We start from the raw sequence: 7,331 nt of genomic DNA on the forward strand, positions 1-7,331 counted from the left end.
CACACACACACACACACACACACACACACACACACACACACGCACACACGCACACACACACAGAGTTAGGTAGGCTGAAGCATCTCAAAGCCTTCGACTGTAGAATAAACTGAAACGCATAGAAATACAGTGCAAGCGCTGGATCAGCCAGCCATGCCGCCATCGCTACAGTACGTGTTTCCACTCCCCCAGTCCTACTTCAGCCCTCAAATACGTTATATAGCTGCCAGAGAGAAGAAGTGTCTCTGTAAACGCTTCTTGCATGATGGCATTATACATCACAATATCTACAAGTTTCTAAAATGACTTCAAACAGATGCGCACTTTTCCATTAAACAGGAAATGTGAGTGTACTATACTTTTCTTTTATAACAAACTAAACGTTTCTGTGTCATTCCCATTGTTACTAATATATAAACTCCTATACCGCATATTGAAGATGGACTCTACATCTGCACACTGAGACTGGAGTTGAAAAGCGAGTCAGGAGTGAGTGGAGTGTTGGTCTGAAGGTGAATGTAGTGGCGCAGTCGGAATGAGAAGCATCTCTTGCCCGAGCGTTTGTAGCAACTACAGCTTCCCTGAACTTATCTGTGTGTAATTCTGTTCAACAACATGCATGCTGATGGTAAAAATGTAAAATCCCTTATCAGTGCTGACATTTTTTTAGAGACTAATGTCCTGTTACCTGTGTCATTCTAGTCTTTGTGCTGGGCACAAGGAAGATAAGGGATAGCCATCGCTAAATTGGAGCTTGTCACACTGATGTTCAAATAAATTACCACCTTGATGGTTTTGCTACTTTTGTTCTCAAACACAAATCACTGCTGAGTATTTTTCAAAGTAGAAGCTACGAAACTTTCAGTGCACTATGACAGTTAACTTTACTTGATATAAACTTGCATGGCGTGCAGTTTGCTAGCATGGACCATTTTGAAACTCAGAGCACAGTTACTCAACAGTTTCAGATCTTTTAGTTTTAAATTTGCATTGCCTGTAACAGTCTGTGGAGTGACTTCAGTGTGAATGTTGCAGATAAAATCCAAAGTATTACTTGATGCTCCCCCAGTGTCAACAGTATTACTAGCTAACTTTAAAGCTAAGGAAAGCTAGGATGAGCCAGCTAGTGGCTATATTATGTATCATGTGTATGTGTCTCTGTTAGTGGGTGTGCTGCATTAGCTGTTAGCCAGTGAATGCCATTTGTCCTCAACGAAATTACTGGGTCAACACGTGAAGGAGCAGTCAATAAAATGTAACTGTTTCATTTTCTGGATCCAAGTCATTATCAGAAACAGCGCAGAAAGCAATTCAATGATCTATTAGAATCGATGGTACAAACTCGTTAGTTAGCTGTGACCAGCATGTTTGTCTTTGATGTTCCAAAAACACATTTTCTTGAATGTACGCCACAATACAAGATATTACAAAAACTACAATGATGGATTTTTAAAGTCTGAAAGTTGATTTTCATAGTGCTCTGAAATGAAACCAGAAGGTAGGAAATCAATGAAAAGACTTTTGCTTTGAAAAACAGTATGCATTTTTGTGAACTACTTGTAATTAATGGACTGAAGCAAAACCTGCAGTATGGTCCTGCATGGCACTCACCTGGGATAAACTGGTCAAAGTTTAGGGTTTTTGTCCAGAATTAATTTTTTTTTAAAGTAAGGAAAATAAAAAATCTATTTTTGCATTGGCTGAGAATCATCCCTGTAAGACAGCTACATGTGGAAATACAGTGTGTCCTCAAGGCTGTTCTCACCAAAATCATTGTGTAATTTCCCAAATTAGTCGTTTTGTTAGATATTCAGCTCCATACTGCGGTACGGCCTCCTTCTTGTTTGAGGTGGGTCCTGTTCATTATGAGTGTTATGGAAAATATATGAAATGCTCTAAAAATTTATAATTGTTTTTTTCTGAGAATGTATTCGGTTGTGAGTGGGTGTATGAATGTGGTTTATGAGTGTCAACAGAACGTGTGCGCTGCGTGACTGATTCTTTGTGTGAGTCTTTGTGCTGGGTGCCTGTGATAGAAACAGAGGTTGTGTATATGTACTTTAGTCCATTCTGTAGAGGAATAATTTTAACGTTTGTGTTAGTTGGTTGTATCCAAAGAGAGAAACTGTAACGCAGTGGTGTGCCATTGTTTAGTCCATGAAGCTCCAGTACTGAACAAATTAAATAAAATAGTAGCAGAAACCCGATTTGACTTGTCTCGTTTCTGACTGCGTGTGGAATCTTCAGTCGAACAGACTCAGAGGAGAAACGCTCCTATCCGCTCATCTCTTATCTCAGATGTGCTTCTACGTGCTATTGGCACAACCGTCTTCCGGTACACTACCGGAAAATTTAGCTGACACTGCTAATACTGCATTTATCATCAAGTGAAACAATCTGTGCCGCAGATCTGGACACTACATCAGAAATACGTGTCACCATCATCCACACACTATTCCAATTTTATTCAGAGAGGGAGGTGAGATACTTTCATTTTTGGGGGTCTCAGAAATTTCCAGTTTCTCTTTAAAAGCTTATCAGATGAAAAATCCAATAATTAAAGCAATGTTAAATATAACTCTTACATATTGTCCCACCTACTCCTAATACATGCATTAATTTAAATCGTGTTAATAATGACCTCTTTTGAATTCAAAGCAGAGGGAGTTAACAGTGTCATTTGTTTTTGTAACAGACAAAAAGTTACAGGTTGGGTGGATGTCCTTTGTGAGAGTTATAACTAAACTGATTCCAGTATTTTAACTTGATAGCATGATGGCCATACACTGTAGCTGCTATATTACAGAATCAGACAGTGTAAAGAGGTGGTGGTGTGAATGCTGGAAGTGAGGTTATTTCTAGCCAATCAGTAAGAGAGGATCACATCCATTCCTCTAGAATCAAACCTTTAAGTTGCCTCATAATTACAGTGCCTTGCAACTAACAAAACATTTCTTTTTTATAAAGCAGCAAACTATTTTCCAGGCTAAATGATGAGCTTCTATATTAAAGAGAGGTGTGCAGGACTTGTGGCATACAGTGATGCTGCAACAGTCAGCTGGTGCATCAGCTGCTCTATGCTGATGCTGCAGCAGCTGGACACTATTCTCAGCTTCCACCTCTGTGACAGTTCGTTCCTACACAGGAAACAAGTCTATGCTGGATTTTGTCCAACTCTGCATATACCCAAATAGCCCAGTAGGGGGCACTCAAAGATCTTTAGGTGTTTGGTTTTCTTCTTGTGCATTAAACTCCAAAGTAATGAGGTAAAAGTTACTTTTGCATGCAACAGCTTGTGGATTTACTGACTGGGAATAAAGCACAGAGTATGTGGGCAGTTTTATTTTTCTTAATATTTAGTAATGCAGCTGTGTTCTTACCACGGCTTCACTGTGATTGTTCGAGTGCATTTTCACTTTTTTCCCTTCCACAACCAGCTGTTACCATTGGTTTGTAACTGGGGCTGGACTGGAAATCTGGCATACAAACTGGCATTTGCCTGGTGGGCCTACACACTGGACTATTGGTCAATATAATTTTTTTCCTCTTTGTTGTTATAATCATGCAGCTTACAGGATGGCGTGAAAGCCCGCTGCTTACCAGCCCCTTAAGCACTGACAGCAGCCCACTGGTTCAGTTTTACTACTGACAGTAGATTGCCCAATTAAATCTCTTAACACAACCGGCCTCTCCCTAACCTTACCTGTGTGCTCGTGCACCTTGTGTAACACAGTTTAGTGTTGAAGTGGATCATACAGATAGACAAGGAAAAAAAAGGTGGATCTGCTACGACTGAAAACAAAACCAGAAATATATGGAGCAAAAGGTGGAATGAACATGGTCAGGAAATAGATTGAGATGTAATGGGGAAGGCTTTAGGACACAAGGGATCAAAGGGAGGAAGTAGCAGCAAGTGCTCTTCTTCTCTCTTTAGATTTAGCTGCCATTCACACGCATTGTGATTATTTTGCCCTACAGCAGAGATTCAAGGTACAGATGCTTTTTTTAAGTCAGCTCTTTTTAATTAAGTTTGATGAAATGTGTCTGATGTTTATTGTACATTGCTTTTTAGTAGTGATTAAGAGGACAATAATAAAGCTGTGTAGTAAACATAGCAGTCAGTTGGAGGTGTGGTAATTCAATACATTCAACAGATAAAAATGTGTTATTTATGCACTGACATGTAATTTATATCAGAGCAGGCTGCACATGAGATTGTGTTACTGTTTTCCTTTTCTCCTTTTGTTGCTCTTCACTGCTTTATTTTAGAGTAAGAGTTGCATTTTAAAACAGATTCTTTTGCATTTGGGTTTGCTTTTATGTTAACTGGCTCAGGTGCAGCATTAGTTGGGCAATGTGCAATCCCGGAGCTGGGGCTCACACATTATAGAAATTAGGCCATGCATAGGTGCTTTTGGTAAACTGATTTGCTGTGTCGGCTAAGATGAACAGGCACATGGCTCAATACAAAAGCAGGGCACAGAGAGGGATGGACAAGAATACCAGAGGCACAAAACACCAGCTACTGGTAGACCGAGCAGTCAGCTGAGACTGGAGGACCAGGCTGACCAACCTGTGGATTGATTACAAGAAGGCCTATGACTCAATGCCCCACACCTGGATCCTGGAATGCCTGGAACTATTCAAGATCAACAGGACCCTGAGAGCCTTCATCAGGAACTCAGTGGGGATGTGACGGACAACACAGAGGCCAACTCCAAGCCCATAGCACAAGTCACCATCGAGTGTGGGATCTACCAAGGAGATGCTCTGTCCCCACTGCTGTTCTGCATAGGCCTGAAGCATCTCAGTGAGATCACTGACAAGACTGGCTACGGATACAGATTATGGAATGGAGCCTTCATCAGTCACCTCCTGTACATCAGGTACCCTGATGGGATGAAAAAAAACTGGCCAAAGGAGGAGATAGAAGCCACTGACATCAAGACAAAGAGCTCCTGACCCTGAGCATGTATGCTAAGCAAAAGGAAGGAGGCCGGGGACTGGTTAGTGTAAGCATGTTAATATAGAATAAAAATAAATGATGTTTAATCATTAATCAAAATTAATCCACAGTTACCCTGTGATCAGTCTGCATAAACATTTTAATAGTTTGACAGCACTAATATATATTATATATCAGTGTATACTTCCCTATTAGCATATAGGCTTTTTTAAAAGTTGAGCCTGTGCTAAAGGAAAACTGTTCAAATTCTCTTTGAATTTAAGCATTTAACACTCTTTGTGTTTATTCTGCATTTACTCATTATATTGCATAAATGTCAGTTACAAACTTATTAAATAAAGTTGAAAAAATGTAATTACAGCCAGACTATTGATCAAGTAATTGTGATCAATCGCGATTAATTATAGAAAATTGTGAGATCAGTTAATCAGATAATTTTTTTTTTAATCTATTGACATCACTAATATATACATATATGTGTGTGTGTGTGTGTGTGTGTGTGTGTGTGTGTGTGTGTGTGTGTGTGTGTGTGTGTGTGTGTGTGAGGACTAACAAGACAAAGAAAAACAGTAAAAATACTCTTAAACAGTCACATCATGACAGTTCATACAGTCGTGTGAAAGAAGTGTTTGCCCCCTCCCTGATTTCCTATTTCCTATTTTAGTAATAAACACCTACATTTAGAAAGTGTGTGTTGCATTTACTTGTGTCATCTTTGTCTAATATTTAAATTTACTTGATGATCTGAAACAAAATAGGAAATCAAGACGATAGCAAACACTTTTTCATGCCACTGTCTAATCTTTAGCATCTCTAATTTTCCTTTTTTTGTATTCTTTATTATTGTTATCATTTTTATTTGATTAATAAAGCACAGTGAAAGCCATGGGGTGTAAGAAAACAGTAACATTATTAAATACTAGATAAGCAGAACTGCCCATATAGTCTGTGTGTTATTAGTATTGTTATAGTCGTATTTCCACCAGCTGTTGCAAAAATAACTTTTACCACAGTCACTTTAAGTGACCTTGACTCATTATGTGAATTCTAAGTGTAGTTGTGAGAGGTGATTTCTCAAATTAGTACGTTATTACTACTGTGTTACAGAACAATGCAATCCCCTATTAGCTCCAATGACATTCTAACTGAATATAACCAATAAACTGGCTGAAGCCCCGAAAGTGGTGAAAACCACACATAAACATGAATCCCTTGTCTTAGATTCACTTTCCTGTTATGTGGCAAAAGAAAGCACTGAGCATGATTATGCAGGGACTGTTGTAATGATGGATCGCTTTATATCTTACCAGGACTGTTTCAGAAACCTGAGATGTAGATGCATTAATAATATTCCATTTTAAGTTTTATTTATTGAGGTCTTAAAAAGGTCTTAAATAGTAGTGATTATTTCTTAAATCATGCAGGAGCCATACTGCACACTTAAAGAGAGCCAGTTTCAGTGAGAAGCTGTGCAGAGATCAAGAAACATCAAGGAATCTGTAAAATTTAAAAACATAAATATTTGGAAAATAACAATTTTCTTTTATTCAACTTTTTGAAAAATATGCACTGTGCAAAGTGCAAAATCAGACTAGGTTGTATTTTCTTTCCAAGTACAATAATGCAGCTGTAATATACTTCAAATGCACATGTGCCTCAAATGCCTTTTAGTTTTCAAATAGAAGAGTCTTTCTTGCTGGGTGGGGTTGAGGGTGGCAGGGACAAAGTGGATAGTTGTCTTCCTATAATACTTTACTGTAGATATATAAATATGAACGTGCAGTGACTTTGGATAAATTATACACATTTCAAGTCACAAAAAGAGACATATTTATCCCACTCTCCTCAGTTTTTGTTCTTTGTGCAGCACTGGAATAGAAATATCCAACATTACTGTTGGTTTGAAATGGAAGCAACAGCCTCCACAGAGTGAGATAATGTGTCACAGCAAGCATACTTTCATTCACGTTTCATTTTGTGTTATTGTGTCAAATATGGTCGCTTTGACATCGTTTACATTCTCTACTCTTTCAGTCGTATCACCTCCTCGTGATAAATCAATGGTGATTTTTTTCCCTTCAGTTTCTTCCATTTTAAGAACAATCACTGTAATTATATCAAATCTATTATATGTGATATAAATGTTAATATATTGCTAATTTGAGTGGCCTGTACCTGACTGACAGCAGCGGTCTACTTTAATGTTTGAGTTCACTGCCTGTTTATAATATCACTGTAACTGCTGAGCTTCTCTGCTGTTAGTAATTAATCATATTTGACAGGCCGATCTGATATTTCCTACGTGATCTTTCCAGGACGTCCAATCAGCTGCCAGCATCTGCAGGCAAATGCGACCGTGCCAGAT

This window comes from Pundamilia nyererei, unplaced genomic scaffold (genome assembly GCF_000239375.1).
Source record: "Pundamilia nyererei isolate P.nyererei 1_Seehausen unplaced genomic scaffold, PunNye1.0 scaffold00122, whole genome shotgun sequence".
Taxonomy (NCBI): Eukaryota; Metazoa; Chordata; class Actinopteri; order Cichliformes; family Cichlidae; genus Pundamilia; species Pundamilia nyererei.